A 17,333-nucleotide genomic window follows, 5' to 3' on the forward strand; every position below is an offset into this window, starting at 1 on the left:
GGAGATGCTGATGTAAATTCCAACACCTGTCTGTCTATTGTCTGCTAAAATGTGTATTGTAAATAAGTCTACTATGGGATCTAAGAGTCATTAGAGCCCCATTGTTATTTGTGTTAATTAACTCTGCTATTGTGTGAAGAAGAGTCTATGTTGATTGTGATAATGTTGATTGGATTTTCTGAACTACAAGACGGCCAGTCTGGCCTAACGGTCATGTCTGAGTCATCTAGGTTGTCTAAAGGGATTAGTTAATTAGCTCATGTTAATTAGGTTACAGCTGTATTGTTAGAGTAATATGAGCAGGAGGTCTGCACCTCCACTTTTAGTGTATAAAAGCCTGTATTTTGCAATAAAAGAAATTCCTGTTTGAACTTACATACAGCCTGCCTGGTGTTTGTTCTGAGCTATCACAACTGGATTAGAACGGCACATAGCTGTAGTTCTAGTCCCGGAGCATCGGATGACCGAAACAACCAGACGTTGCAATCTGATTCAATAGCTGCAGAGGAGTGTCGGGAGAGTGGAACCGAGCAAGCAAGGGGCTCGTTACATTGGTTGGCAGCCGTGGGATTTGCTCTCCAGTTACTGGGACACTCCAAACCAGCCTGCAGGAGAGCCACGCTGAAAGACTTACTTGAGAGCCGTGGAGGGAATGGTGGGATCGTGCTTCCTTGCCGTGAACACATCCAAACCATCACCTGGATCCAAGGTAGCAGGATAGCAGGAGAGGAGAAATACCAGCCGCCATGGATGAGGAATTCAGAAGGAGGTTGCGAGAGAAGGAGATACAGCACAGAGGACCAGTATCAGAGCAGGTCCTGCTAGGATGGTTTGATTCTATCCGCTGTGAACTCTGGAAGTAAGCGCTAGCCCGTGAGCAGCGACACCAGGGAAAAGTTCTCCCCTCCATCCATGTAAGGTACTGGTCGCAGTATGAAGTGCGAATGCTGTTTTTGGGGGAACAGCCGAACCAGGAGTGGACAGCCGAGTTAAGCAGGCTGATCTGGGCAGAAATGCGGTTGGACGAGAGCTACAGAGCCCTCCAGTGGTATGTAGCCCAAGTGTGCCCATGGACAGCGGATGACAGCCCCACGGAAGGCTTTGACTACGATGGCCTGGGATTGTTATACTGGAGGCTGTCCAGGGACCCTGATTTTGGAAGTGATCGGGAGTGGCGTTTGGAGGAAATAATGGAGCACAGAGAGCGGAGACTGAATGTCTCAGAAGTGCACTGGGCACTGGAAGATTTGGAGTTTCTGGACGTTCAGGAATGGGAGTTGGAGATCACCTACAAACAGCTGTTAGACTCTGCTCAGCAGCAGGGTGGTGCTCCCTTTGCCTGGGACTATCATGAAATACCAGTTGACAACTCTGAAATCCTGGCTGAAGAGTTGACAATGTGGCAGAGTAACGGTGTGCTTTGCCAACCTGCACCCGCAGCTATGGAGGCGGAGGTCTTATGGCGGATGCAGCAAGTGCTGACTTACCTTGATGAACCTGTTTCTGCATTGGATGATCTTGGATGGAGGAATGTGCCTGTCCAGCAGAATGCCAGAGAATCGGCAGTGGAAAATCTTAAGATTGCTGTCCCCAAAGCTGAAGTGCTGACAACAGGGCAGAGCTCTGCTAACCTCTGCCCAGCACTGATAGCATGTTCTGGGTTCCACGGAGAGGAGATGGTGAACCTTTATCCTCAGACACCAGTTGCAGAGACAGGGGATTTTATAGACTTTTCTGCTAAGGAAAAACAACCTGGTGAGCCTCCAGCAGAAGAGGAGCTGTTATTAGGGCTAAACTTCACTATGCTCTGCCCAGCACCAACAGAAGTATCTGTGAAGTCACAAGGAACTTCCCCAGCTGAAGCGCTGGTAACCGGACAGAGGGTCCAAGATCTCTGCCCTACACCTGCAGCGGTTCCGGAGGCTCAGGGTGAAAAGGAGGTGGTCACTTCCCAGCAGCAGATCAGGATACAGGGGGAGAAGGGAGAGGAGGTGTTCGTCGTCCCTCCCCAACAGTTAGCCGGAGCAGATGGTGTGGGGTTTCCAGCAGAAGGGCTGGCAACAGGGCCGAGTACTGCTGGACTCTGCCCTCAACTAACAGAGGATGGATTTCCTGTGAAGGTGGATGGGACTTCAGTCTCCACCTGTATACCCCAGGGATGCTGGGCAGTCGGCCCAGATCCCCAACAGCATGACGGAGTGAGCCCAGACACCCTGTCTTCTCTCCACCGGCAGAAAGGACTCCAGGGAGAAGGGCCATTCCAGGCCTCTCCCCAGCGGCAGATATGTTCTCTGAGAGAGGCAGAGGTTGGCTGGGTGAGTAATGCTTTGTTTGGAACAATTTGTTTGGGGTACTGTGTGGGTACAGGCAGTAGAGGACTGGAACTACTGACTAACTTCGGAGTCAACCCGTCTGGGGTCTCCTCCTGTGTTAGTCTCCTGCCAAAAGGGGAGAAATGTGACAGACCTAGCCCGGAAAGAGACTTTTGGAGGGGACTGTATGCTAGCCTCTTGCCAATCGATCGGGGGCCCTTGCATTTGGGGGAACTGTGCTCTTTGTGAGCTGTATGCCTGGGGACCCTTGAGGTGGTATTACTGTGGATTCGGGTCCTGGTCCCCCAGGACACACAGACTCTGGGGACCCTGGATTTGCCATATTGGAATAGTGGCTGATTCATAATGCTGGGACAGATACTGTTAGGAGATGCTGATGTAAATTCCAACACCTGTCTGTCTATTGTCTGCTAGAATGTGTATTGTAAATAAGTCTACTATGGGATCTAAGAGTCATTAGATCCCCATTGTTATTTGTGTTAATTAACTCTGCTATTGTGTGAAGAAGAGTCTATGTTGATTGTGATAATATTGATTGGATTTTCTGAACTACAAGACGGCCAGTCTGGCCTAACGGTCATGTCTGAGTCATCTAGGCTGTCTAAAGGGATTAGTTAATTAGCTCATGTTAATTAGGTTAATTAGGTTACAGCTGTATTGTTAGAGTAATATGAGCAGGAGGTCTGCACCTCCACTTTTAGGGTATAAAAGCCTGTATTTTGCAATAAAAGAGATTCCTGTTTGAACTTACATACAGCCTGCCTGGTGTTTGTTCTGAGCTATCACAACTGGACTAGAAGGGCACAGAGCTGTAGTTCTAGTCCCGGGGCATTGGATGTCCGAACCATCAGACGTTGCAATCTGATTCAATAGCTGCAGAGGAGTGTCGGGAGAGTGGAACCGAGCGAGCAAGGGGCTCCTTACACTAGAGAACTAGCAAATTATTGTAACCAGTGATTATATTTATTTTCCATTTCCTTCCAGCGTTCTCTAGAATTGTTACATTGTATCTCTTCTTACAAAGACCTGTGTATTCTCTATGCTCCTCAGCTCCATCTAGTGGCCATCATTAAGTACATTTGTTCAGAAAAGAAAGATAGCCTAAAAGAACATTTGCTTTTTTTCCCCCAATTTGCACAGAACTAAAATGTATGAATGGCTTTGCAATTGTTGTTTTTATTTTTTAAATAGACCTAGAAGTCTTTCAGGATTTTGCATGTGCATACCTGGATGACATTGCGATCTACAGTGGGTCTTGGGAGGAGCAACTGGTTCACGTAGGGGTGGTTCTGGACAAGATTCGGGCCTCAGGCCTGAACTTGAAACCAGACAAGTGCCATCTAGGTATGGCGGAGGTGCAGTACCTGGGACACAGAGTAGGGTGTGGGAACCAGAGCCAGCCAAGGTAGAGGCAGTAGCTAACTGGCCCACACCCCGTACTATGACCCAGGTATTAGCCTTCTTGGGGACTGCAGGGTACTACCGACATTTTGTCCCTGATTATAGTGCTATCGCCAAGCCACTGACCTGATGAAAAAGAATTTACCTAGGCAGGTCCTGTGGTCTCCAGGTTGTGAAGGCATGTTTCTAGCCCTCAAGCAAGCACTTGTAATTGCCCCTGTCTTGGCTCCCCCAGTACCCAACAAATGTTTCCTTGTCCACACAGACGCTTCCATGTTTGGACTGGGGGCTGTGCTGAGCCAAATTGGGGAGGACAGAAGAGAACACCCCGTTGCATACCTGAGCAGAAAGCTATTACCTCAGGAAGTGAGCTATGCGGCAGTGGAGAAGGAGTGCTTGGCCCTGGTCTGGGCCCAAAAAGTTGAACCCTTATTTGTACGGACAGGAATTTTCATTAGTCACTAATCACAACCCATTGGTCTGGCTTAACCGGGTCTCAGGAGACAATGGCAGGTTGCTGCGGTGGAGCTTAGCCCTGCAACCATACAACTTCACCATCAGCTACCAACCCGGTAAGCAAAATGGCAATGCGGCAAACAGACGTCACTCTAGTTCCGGACAACCCCAAGTTGATAAAGCCGGGTCTGCCAGAGTGTCCCACAAGGAGGGATTCATGTGACGGGAGTCACTTTTGGGTGCAGGGTGACCAAAGAAAATAATGTACCCTGTATCTGCCATATTAGAAATAGTGGCTGATTCATAATGCTGGGACAAATACTGTTAGGAGATGCTGATGTCAATTCCAGCCACCTGTCTGTCTGTGTCTGCTATAATGCAAATTAGTCTAGTATGACTTGTCACAGCTTCTAAAGAGTCTTTTCATCCAGTGTGCTAATTAACCCTGCAACTGTATTGAGATGTATGATAATGTGTATTGTATAGTCGGTGAGCTAGGAGACATGAAGTCTGTCCTGGAGGTCATGTCTCTGAGTCACCTAGGCTGTGTAAAGGATGGATGATTAGCTCATGTTGATTAGGCTTCTGGTGAGAGATTATATTTTCATCCTGCGGTATATATTTGTGCGAGATCTCAAAATAAAGAGTCATTCCTGCTTGAACCTCAAGACAGAGCCTTGTCTCGTATTTGGGGGAGAATTATTTGTATGGGTTCCTTGTTCAGCTGATGGAAGTGTTCGGTAGCTGCCTTTGTGTTTGGGTATGGAATGTCCTAAACGACTTTAACCCCTCATACTCGGGGTGTCGTTACAGAAGGTATAGCAATAGGTGTCCCAAGTACTTGCAGCCAATCTGCTAGCAGTACACCACCATCTGATTTTAGCAGGCAAATTTCCTTACCCCAGTTGCTACACCGTAAAAAAAAAAATCTGTCCCAGCCATCCACATGCTCAGCGTCTGAATGCTAGCTTGGCCAAATTGCTAGCACTGCAATTGCTGCCTTTTCAGCTGGTAGACTCTGCCCCCTTCCGTGAATTTGTGGAATGTGCTGTACGTCAGTGCAGGTTCCAAAACGCCATTTATTTCATGGAAGGCCATTCCGGCGCTCTACCAGCAGGTAGAATGCATACCGCTGACTCATGGTCCAGCAGGCATGGGCAGGGATGTTACCTTTCCTTCACGGCGCACTTGGTAACTCTGCTAGCTGCTGGGAAGGATACAGGACAGGGTTCAGTGTTGTTGGAGCTTGTTCCACCACCATGCCTCCAAAATGCTAGTGGTGATTCTGCCACAGCTCTCTCCTCCACCGCCTCCTCTTCTTCTTCCTCTATGGCCTCTTCCTGTGCAGATTTGTCCTCTGAACCAGCGGTGCTCCGTAAGCGTTCAAGGGGCTACGCAAGCAGTCAGGAAAAAAGATGCCATGCGGTGCTTGAGTTGGTCTGCTTAGGGGACAAGAGCCACACTGGGGCAGAGATTCTGTCAGCTCTGCAGAGGCAGGCTCAGAAGTGGTTGACGCCATGCCAGCTTCAGCCAGGAATGGTTGTATGCGACAATGGCACCAACCTTCTCTCCGCCCTCCGACAGGGACACTTTACCCTGTTCCATGATTGGCACACGTCCTGAATTTGGTGGTGCAGCGGTTCTTGAGCAGGTACCCGGCTTACAGGAGCTCCTGAGGCAGGCCAGAAAGGTCTGTGGTCATTTCCACTGGTCATACAATGCCAGTGCTCGGCTGGCTGACATTGAAAGGGAATGTAACCTGCCCACCAACCACCTCATTTGTGACATGCCCACCAGGTGGAACTCAATGTTGGCAATGCTGCAGCGGCTGCACACACAGCAGAGGGCCATCAATGATTACCTGTGCGAATATGGCACCAGGACAGGGTCAGGGGAGCTTGGCTTCTTTTCACCACCCCAGTGGCTACTGATCAAGGATGCATGCACTGTCCTGTCACCATTTAAGGAGGCCACAGAGATGGTGAGCAGCGACAATCCATGCATCAGTGACACTGTCTCTCTAGTCCTCCTGTTGGAGCACACGCTTTGTGGAATCATGGACAGGGCACTTAAGGCAGAACAGCAGGAGGAAGAGGAGGACTTCCTTACCTCTCAAGGCCCCCTTTATCCAGATGGCCTCCCTTCTGCAAAGCCTGCGAAAGGACCATAGGATTTGTGGTATCAAGGAGAGGAATCATTACTGGTTGGCAACCCTTCTTGATCCACGTTACAAGGGTAACGTTGCAGAACTAATCCTGCCTTCGCAGAGGGAGCAGAGGATGAAACATCTTCAGGAGGCCTTGAGGAAAGGTTTGTGCAATGCATTTCCAGACCCTGGGAGGTTACAATTTCCTGGTGCTGGACGTGTTACTGAGGCTTCGTTCAGTCAGCGGACGAGCGGTGGAGAAGGTGGCCGACTGATCGATGCCTTTAAACAATTTTTCAGTCCTCAGCACCAAGGCCTGATCACCAGTGCCAAGCAACCATCACCAGTGTCTGCATTACATAGTAAAGGAATATCTAGGGGCAAGAGCAGACTTGGAGACCTTTCCAACAGAGCATCCATTGGGTTACTGGATCTTGAGGATGGACCACTGGCCAAAACTTGCTCAATATGCAATTGAGCTACTGGCCTGTCCTGCATCCAGCATGCTTTCTGACCGCACATTCAGTGCTGCTGGAGGGTTTGTAATGGATAAAAGAGTGCGCCTGTCCACAGACTCCGTTGATAGGCTCACATTCATAAAAATTAATCAGTCTTGGATCAGCAGCTATCAAGCACCTGATGATGATGTAACTGATTGAATTTGGATGGGAAAATGGATGTGGGATCCCTTGAAGACTACCCATGCTGACTATCCTATTCCTCCTCAATCTTGATGATGCTAGCTTCCAACAATATTTTTGGTTTAGGGTACCACCACCAGCACCACCCAAGGCCCAATTTTTCTGCCCCTGTTTAACAGGGGGATGCAATTACAATTTTTGATATAATATTTCACAGCAGGGCCTGTTCCTGCGCCCACCAAGAGTAACTGAGGGCTTACAGTGTTCTGGTACCACCAACACCTAAGGCCCAATTTTCTGCAGAGTATATAGGCTGTATAGTATATGTACTGCTATTCAGAGTATATAGTGCCTGGGGGATCCCCATGCCATTTAAAAGTATTTGGGTGCAGGGTTTCCCTTAATATCCATACCAGACCTGAAGGGCCTGATATATATTTTAGGGGTGACATCCACGCCATTTTTTGTTTGGTATTTTTGATATTTTTATCTATATTGCCGGGATCCGACAATACATTACAGTCAAGCAGTTTTAAATTACATTTTTCCCTTTAGAAATGTAATTTTGCTGTGGCACTGTTATAAACATGGGAAAGATGCACTACTTTACAGGCCTACTAAGGACACCTCCCAGGCATGATATTTAACCACTTAAGCCCCGGACCTTTTGGCTTCCTAAAGACCAGAGGACTTTTTACAATTTGGCACTGCGCTGTTTTAACTGGTAATTGCACAGTCATGCAATGTTGTACCCAAACAAAATTTGCGTCCTTTTTTCCCCAAAAATAGAGCTTTCTGGGCATTCCATGGCCTCCGAAACTGTGATAGGCAGTGAGGAGTGAAATCAAAAATTTACACCCTTAGAAAGCCTGAAGACGGCGCTTGATTTTCGTGGTCCCGTACGCGGCTAGGCTCCCAAAAAGTCTCACACATGTGGTATCCCCGTACTCAGGAGAAGCAACAGAATGTATTTTGGGGTGTAATTTCACATATTCCCATGGCATGTTTGAGCAATATATCATTTAGTGACAACTTTCTGCAAAAAAAAAAAAATGTGTCCTTTTCCCGCAACTTGTGTCACAATATAAATTATTCCATGGACTCGACATGCCTCTCAGCAAATAGCTTGGGGTGTCTACTTTCCAAAATGGGGTCATTTGGGGGGGTTTTGAACTGTCCTGGCATTTTATGCACAACATTTAGAAGCTTATGTCACACATCACCCACTCTTCTAACCACTTGAAGACAAAGCCCTTTCTGACACTTTTTTTTTACATGAAAAAATATTTTTTTTGCAAGAAAATTACTTTGAACCCCCAAACATTATATATTTTTAAAGGCCCTACATATTAAAATGGTGGATGTTTCTTTTTTTTTTCACACAGTATTTGCGCAGCGATTTTTCAAATGCATTTTTTTGGGAAAAAACACACTTTTTTAAATTTTAATGCACTAAAACACACTATATTGCCCAAATGTTTGTTGAAATAAAAAAGATGATCTTAGGCCGAGTACATGGATACCAAATACGACATGCTTTAAAATTGCGCACAAACGTGCAGTGGCGACAAACTACATACATTTTTAAAAGCCTTTAAAAGCCTTTACAGGTTACCACTTTAGATTTACAGAGGAGGTCTACTGCTAAAATTACTGCCCTCGATCTGACCTTCGCGGTGATACCTTACATGCATGGTGCAATTGCTGTTTACATTTGATGCTAGACCGACGCTTGCATTTGTCTTTGCACGAGAGCAGGGGGGGGACAGGGGTGCTTTTTTTTTTTTTTTTCTTTATTATTTTTTTTTTGCTTTTTTATCTTATCTTTAAACTGTTCCTTTCATTTTTTATTTAATCATTTTTATTGTTATCTCGTGGAATGTAAATATCCCCTATGATAGCAATAGGTAGTGACAGGTACTCTTTTCTGAAAAAATTGGGGTCTATTAGACCTTAGATCTCTCCTCTGCCCTCAAAGCATCTGACCACACCAAGATCGGTGTGATAAAATGCTTTCCCAATTTCCCAATGGCGCTGTGTACATCCGTTGAAATCTAAGTCATGAAATGCTTGTAGCTTCCGGTTTCTTAGGCCATAGAGATGATTGGAGCCATTCTGGTCTCTGATCAGCTCTATGGTCAGCTGGCTGAATCACCGGCTGCATTCTCAGGTTCCCTGTTGGGACAGGAGAGCCAGAGAAAAACAAGGAAGACGGTGGAAGGGGGTACATTCCCTCCCACTTCTTGTAAAAGCAGTCTAGAGGCTAATTAGCCACTAGGATTGCTTTTCCTTAAAAGCCGACCACTGAAAAGAATGATACCAAGATGATACCTAAACCTGCAGGCATCATTCTGGTATAACCACTCAAAGTCCAGCAACATACCAGTACGTTGCTGGTCCTTGTTGGGCATATATTGAAATCTTTTTTTTTCAAGCAGCCTGTGGAAAAAAAGAGATTGATCGGTGGGTATGCCCACCATTAGAATACCTCCCTTCATCCACCCACTTCTAATGATGGGCATACATGCACCATTAATATATGCTGAAGCATGGAGGCATCCGCCCCAAAAGTTTGGAGCAAATCGCTCCTCCAGCCCTGCCCCCATGCTTTGGCATATACCGTATTTATCGGCGTATAACACGCACCGGCGTATAACACTCACCCCAATTTAGGAGGGAATTTTAAGGAAAAAAAACTTTTAGGAGGGAAGTTGAAGGGAAAAAAAACTTACATTTAAATGCCCATCATTGCAGTCTTCTCAGTGCAGCCATGTCAGTGCAGCCATGTCAGTGCAGCCTTGTCAGTGCAGCCATGTCAGTGCAGCCATGTCAGTGCAGCCTTCCCCAGTGCAGCCTTGTCAGTGCAGCCTTCCCCAGTGCAGCCTTGTCAGTGCAGACTTCCCCAGTGCAGACTTCCCCAGTGCAGCCTTGCCCCAGTGATCCCAGCCATTCTGGGCTTCAAAATCGCCGACCGCGATTTGAAAATGGTGCCGCCGGCGCCGAAATACACAGAGCCGGTCCTCGGCTCTTTCCGGCGGCTCTCGTTCACTTTCGGCTCCACTCGTAGTCCCGAGCGGAGCTATCCGAACCTAGCCGAGTAGGTTCGGATAGCTCCGCTCGGGACTACGAGTGGAGCCGAAAGTGAACGAGAGCCGCCGGAAAGAGCCGAGGACCGGCTCTGTGTATTTCGGCGCTGGCGGCGCCATTTTCAAATCGCGGTCAGCGATTTTGAAAATGTGACAGGTCGGGATCGCAGGGGATCGGCGTATAACACGCCCCTGCGATTTTCCCCTGGTTTTGAGGGGAAAAAAGTGCGTGTTATACGCCGATAAATAGGGTATGCTTTTTTTTTTAACTGTGGTGGTGAAATCACCTCCTATAGCGCTGGAGTCACGGCTTTATGTATCGTGGGAGCAAACGCTGTTGCTGTCAAGATAAATAAATCAGTGCTGCAGCTGAATGGCGTACCTGCTAAGCAAATGATAATTAACAATAAAACAAAGTAACATTACAGTATAACAGTAAGACTTACCATACCTGCAAAGCAAATACAAACAAAACATAGTAAAAAATAAACATTTTTAACGCAATCTGTGCCTAAAATATATATATGCCGAAGCATGGGGGCATCCGCCTGCAAAAGTTAGGAGCTGCAGCTGAATGGCATACCTGAAAACAAAAAAAGGGTTAACAATAAAACACAGTAAACAGTAAAGTATAAAAAAATTACATACCTGAAAAGCAAACATGTTAAAAACATAATAATAATAATAATAATAATAATAATAATAATAATAAAACATTATAGAATAGAATACAGTAAAAAAGAGTAGAACAATAGAGAGAGAATAGAGAGAGAGAGAGAGAACAATAAAACGACAACTATTTTTGTTTTTTTTTATTTCATATATCTTTTTGTGTTTTTTTTTTTTTTATATACACTTTTTTTGTAACTGTAACTTTTGTACCTGTAACCGGTTCCAGGTTCGGGTCTCTCAAAATGTGATGGCATCTTGGGAGACCCTGTGAAAGTGTGTCTAGTCTGTGCAATGCTGTACCCTATGATAAAACTCCACTAGTGTATGGTAGCGCTCAAAACATTCACCAATGCAAAGACCAGGATTGTCAGGACAGGAGGGACAATAATACCGGGTGTCACGCCTATATCCTCGCTTGCTGCAGACACGACACCTTCTTTGGGGGGCTCGTTGGGTAGGGGTACTCGGGAGGACATATTGAAAATGCCTCTCATGCAGCCGACTTACTGCATTTGGTTGGGGATGGTGAGGTGGAGCACCGTCTGGATACAGAAGGGCTCTGACAATCTCTTCCTGGAATTTAAGGAAGGATCCAGTCCGTCCTGAAGCTCTGTATAGAACATGAGTGTTCAGCAAAGCAAATTGAAATAAATAAACAGACACTTTTTTGTACCAGCGTCTGGCCTTACGCGCCACTAGATACGGCGCCAACAACTGGTCGTTGAGGTCCACCCCTCCCATATTTTGGTTATATTCGTGGACACAGAGGGGTTTCTCCACAACACCAGTCGCCGTAGTAATTTGGGCCGTCGTGTCTGCATGAAGGGAGGTGAGAACGAAAACATTCTTATTGTCCCTCCACTTCATAGCGAGCGGGTTATTACACTTCAAGCAGGCTCTCTCCCCCAGCCTAAGACGGGAATCTACAAGCCGCTGGGGAAAGCCCCGGTGATTAGATCGCACAGTGCCACATGCTCCAGTTTTGATGATCAAAAAGGTGACTAAAAAGTGGCACGCTCGTGTAATAATTGTCCACATATAAGTGGTACCCCTTTCCAAATAAGGGTGACACCAAGTCCCATACTATCTTGCCAGCGCTTCCTATGTAGTCAGGGCAGTTTGTCGGCTCTACGTGACTATCTTTGCCCTCGTAAACCATAAAACTACATGTATAGCCTGTGGCCCTGTCACAGAGCTTATACATCTTGACCCCGTATCTGGCACGCTTGCTGGGAAGGTACTGTTTGAATGACAAGTGGCCAGAAAACTTTATCAGGGACTCATCAACGCAGACAACTTGATGCGGAGTAAACAAGTCTGCAAAACGCTGGTTGAAGTGGTTTACGAGGGGCCAAATTTTGTAGAGCCGATCGTATCCAGGGTCTCCACGAGGACGACAGAGTTCATTGTCATTGAAGTGCATGAACCGCAAAATCTGCTCGTATCGTGCCCTGGCCATGGAGGCAGAGAACACGGGCATATGGTGAATTGGGTCAGTGGACCAATATGACCGCAACTCACTCTTTTTATTCAACCCCATGAGGAGGGAAAGGCCCAGAAAGATCTTAAATTCGGAGACCGTAATTGGTTTCCAATCTCTGGCAAGGGAGGACTGGGGATTAGCAGCGATGTGTTGACCAGCGTACAAATTGCTTTGGTCCACAATAGATCTATAGAGATCTTCAGTGAAAAACAGCGAATAAAAATCCAGTGGCGTAAAATCAACTGTTTTCACATGAATTCCGGGTTGGCCAGTGAATGGGGGAAGTACGGGTGCTGAAGAAGTGGTGGGTTCCCAATTCGGATTGGTGAATGCAGCAGGAAGGGCACTATGGGCACGACGGGCCTGTCTTTGTCTTCTTGGTGGCAGCGGGACACTACTTGTGCTTGTCACCTCACCAGCTTGAACTGCACTTATGGGACTCGCCACGTCACCACGTGATACTGCAGTGTTGGATGTACGACCAGGGTGTACTAGGCCGCTGGTGCTTGCCAGTTCACCATAAGGGAATAGCGACACCAGTACTTCTCTGCTCCATACGAGGGACCTGCGGTCCTTGCACATCAACGATAGAAGAAGAAGATTGGGATCTGATACGCCTGACCTTGGCAGGGACCACAACTCCGTCGTCAGAGCTATCTGTCATGGAGCCGCTGTCCTCCTACAGGATCGTATTCTGAGCCTGAATCTGACAGATGAGTGACTTCCTCTTCACTATCTGTCATGCTCAGAAACGTGTAGGCCTCTTCACTAGTGTACCTTCGATTTGACATTTTGGGCTCTAAATTTAGTAGTATACTAGTGAGACTCACAGGCAAAAAAGCTCCTGACTGTCAGCGACTGTATCAAAACGCTACCAACAAAAACTGTTAGTGATCACAGGGATCAGGCCTGACTCTGCGAACGCTGCAGTTATGTGTGTTTAGTGTTTTGTAAGTGTCAGTGATCGATCGATACTGCACTTGGGTGGGCTGGGCTGGGCCGGGCGGAGGGGCTAAACGCAGGTGCTAGCAGGTATCTGGGCTGATCCCACTAACACTGCGTTTTTGGGAACCCTAAACTGCTGGGGACGCTAGTATCTGATCGGATCAGATATTGATCCGTTCAGATACTTTACCACTAAGGGAGGCGTATGCTGCCTGCGTGGGTGTTAGCGGTACTGACGCTAACCTGACGCTGCCTGGGGCAACACAGACCTTATCTGACCTTAAAACCTAACTTGTATCACCCGCCGGGTGATTAGGGGGCTAAACCTTTATTCGGTAATAAATGGCGGGTGCCCTGACACTATAAAAAATAAACTAACCAGCGTCACCCATAACAGTTATACGGTGATCACTGGTGAAAGGGTTAACTGGGGGGCAATCAGGGGGTTAAAACCTTTACTAGGTAGTATATGGGGGTCTCTGACGTTATAAAACGCTGACGGTGAACCTAAATACTTACCTCCCTAACTAGCGTCACCAGTGACACTAATACAGCGATCAGAAAACCGATCGTTTCGTGACACTGGTGACGGGGGTGATCACGGGGTTAAACATTTATTGGGGGGGGTTAGGGGGGTACCCTAAACCTAAAGGGGCCTACCACTAACTGCCCTACCACTTATAACGGTCACAAACTGACACCAATGCAGTAATCAGTAAAACAAAAAACTGCTATAGGTGTCACTGTGACAGGGGGGTGATTGGGGGGTGATTCGGGGGTGAAAAGTGTGCCTAGTGTGTTCTACTGTTAGTGCAGTGTTGGTGAACTTACTTGGATGCCTTCTCTCCTCGGCGCCGGAACGAAAAGACCGGCACGAGGAGAGATGACATCACTTCCTCTGCCGCTGTTTACATTACAGCAGCAGAGGAAGATTGTCATACATTGGAAGCGATCGTGAGGGGGTGGCCACGAATGAGTGGCCTCACCCTCAGCACGGATCGCTCCCCTAACGATGCCGACCGCCTCGATGCGCGCCCGCGGGAGGCAAATCACATATCAGATACGCGATTTTGCCTGCCCGTGCCATTCTGCCGCAGTATATCTGCGTTAGGCGGTCGGCAAGCGGTTAATAGGGATGGGCTAACTGTTCGAGTTGAACATCGGCTGTTCGATCTTTCGATGCCAAATTTGGGCGGCGTGTAATGGCCCATAATGCACTGCGTCATTGCAGTGCATTGCTGGCTGATGATTGGCCAAGCATGCACTATGACCCGCATGGTTTGGCCAATCACAGCGCCGTCAGTGAAGAGAGCCATAATTGGCCAAAGGCAGGGTGCCTTTGGGCAATTATGGCTCAGGGGGTTAAGTCCACGCCCCACACTATATAAGGCCGCCTGCACGTGGGCCCTGTGTAGTGTGTTGGTGGCATTGTTAAGGGAGAGACAGAGAGAGGCAGAGAGAGTGTCATTTCATTTAGATTGAGCAGGTAGTTGATTCAGTTAGCTGCAGTGTATTTCATATATATATATATATATATATATATATATATATACAGTGTATATATATATATATACAGTCAGTCTAGTATATATATATATATATATATATATATATATATATATATATATATATATATATATATATATATATATATATATATATATATATCCACTGTATACAGTTTAGCTAGATCTTATTGCAGACCGTTCCTGGTGTACTGTTGCTAATATACTTCAGGCAGGCAGGTGATACAGTTAGCTGCAGTGTATTTAGTATATATATACATCCCGGCTTTGTATATATATATATATATATATATATATATATACACACACTGTATATAGTCTAGCCAAGCATATACCTGACTGCCATTCCTGGAGTACCTGTTCAAAGACACTTTCAGGCAGGTGACTCAGTGAGCTGCAGTTCATAAAATATATATCCACTGCATTGTAGTCCAGCCAAGCCTATACCTGACTGTAGGCCATTCCTGAAATACGTGTTCAAAGACACTTTCAGGCAGGTGACTCAGTGAGCTACAGTTCATTTAATATATATATAGATAGATATATCTATCTATATATATAGATATATATATCTATCTATATATATAGATAGATATATATATCTATATATATATATAAATAGATATAGATATATAGATATATCTATAGATATATCTATAGATATATATAGATATATCTATAGATATATCTATATATCTATAGCTATAGATATATAGATATATATATATATATATACAGGATTGTATATATATATATATATAGTCTAGCCAAGCCTATACCTGACTGTAGGCCATTCCTGGTGTACTGTCTTTAGTAAACTTCAAGCGTTGTTTTGCTAATCTAATTGTACAGTGTGTCTGGAAGGCCATCAAGGAGAGGTAGATGCTTACAGGCCACTAAAAGAGGACAAGCAGGCTCTGTGTCTACAGCCAACAGTGCTGGTCGTGGAAACACGGTGCATCCTCAGCACGTGGCTGTCCTTTTTTTTTGGCAGCTGGCCATGTTGCATGTTGAGCTACAACATACAGAAGAGTTGGTAGAGTGGATGACCAAGCCGTCCTCATCCTCCTCATCCTCTGTCCCCCAGGCTCAGGGTACTTTATCTGCCAATGCAGCTGCCAAAGCGGCCTCTTCCATCGGCTCAATGTCATCAGTCACTCCTTCCCTAACCCCACCATCATGCCCTGAAGAGTCCCCCGAACTGTTCGACCACAGTGTATGGTAAATCCTGAAGTAGGATGCGCAGCGTTTTGAAGGCTTTGATGATGGTACCCAGGTTGAGGATGAAGGCAGTAACATGAGCCCAGAGAGAGGGGGTGCCCAAGAAGGACAAGAAACTGGCAGTCGTGTTCCCCCAGTTGCAGCATACTGCCAGGTTTGCTCCAGTGGCGAGGAGGGAAGGGATGATGAGGTCCCTGACTCTACGTGGGTGCCAGATAGAAGAGAGGAGGAGGAGGCACATCTCCAATGAGGCAGGATGCCCTCCAGGGGCCAGCTTAAGGGCAGCCAACCGACTGCATTACACCGCAGAGCTTCCCATGTGTAGGGCGCTGCTGACTGTGCGTTTTTCCAAAAGTTCTTTGGTGTGGGCCTTTTTTGAGATGTGTGCAGCAGATCGCACCATTGCTGTTTGCAACATATGTCTGAAGCGTATCAAGTGCGGCCAAAACATCTCCCGCTTGGGCACCACATGCTTGACCAGACATATGTCGAGCTTCCATGCAGTCCGTTGGCAACAGTACTTAAAACACCCACACCAAAGAACAAGGCGGACCTCTCCTTGCTCCTCATCAGCTGGGATCTCCAACCCCACTTTGACTTCAGTCCTCTCAGAGACCTGCACTGAGAGGAACGAAGGTGTAGAATTAGGTGTCCCAAGCACTTCCGGGCAATCTGCTAGTGGTACACCAACATCCGATTGTAGCAGGCAAATTTCCCTACCCCGGTTGCTAAACCGGTGAAAGAAATTTGGTCCCAGCCATCCACATGCTCAGCGGCGGAATGCTAGTTTCGCTAAATTGCTAGCACTCCAACTGCTGCCTTTTCAGCTAGTAGACTCTGCCCCTTTTCGAGAATTTGTGGAATGTGCAGTACCTCAGTGGCAGTTCCCAAACGCCAATTTTTTTTCTCGGAAGGCCTTCCGGCTCTCTACATGTGGAAGGCAATGTCTTGGCCTCGTTGGACAGGGCGGTCAGTGGTAAGGTGCATATTACCGCTGACTCATGGTCCAGCAGGCATGGACAGGGATGTTACCTTTCTTTCACGGCGCACTGGGTAACCCTGCTGGCAGCTGGGAAGGATGCAGGACAGGGTGCAGTATTGTTGGAGCTTGTTCCGCCACCATGCCTCCAAAATGCTGGTAGTGGTGATTCTGCCACACCTCTCTCCTCCACCCCCTCCTCTTCTTCTTCCTCTATGGCCTATTCCTGTGCAGTTTTGTCCACGGAACCAGCGGTGCTCCGTAGGCGTTCTAGGGGCTACGCAAGCATTCAGGCAAAAAGATGCCATGCGGTGTTTGAGTTGGTCTGCTTAGAGGATAGAAGCCACACTGGGGCAGAGATTCTGTCAGCTCTGCAGGGGCAGGCTCAGAGGTGGTTGATGCCACACCAGCTTCAGCCAGGAATGGTGGTTTGCGACAATAGCA

Source organism: Aquarana catesbeiana, linkage group LG06 (assembly GCF_042186555.1).
Source record: "Aquarana catesbeiana isolate 2022-GZ linkage group LG06, ASM4218655v1, whole genome shotgun sequence".
Lineage (NCBI taxonomy): Eukaryota > Metazoa > Chordata > Amphibia > Anura > Ranidae > Aquarana > Aquarana catesbeiana.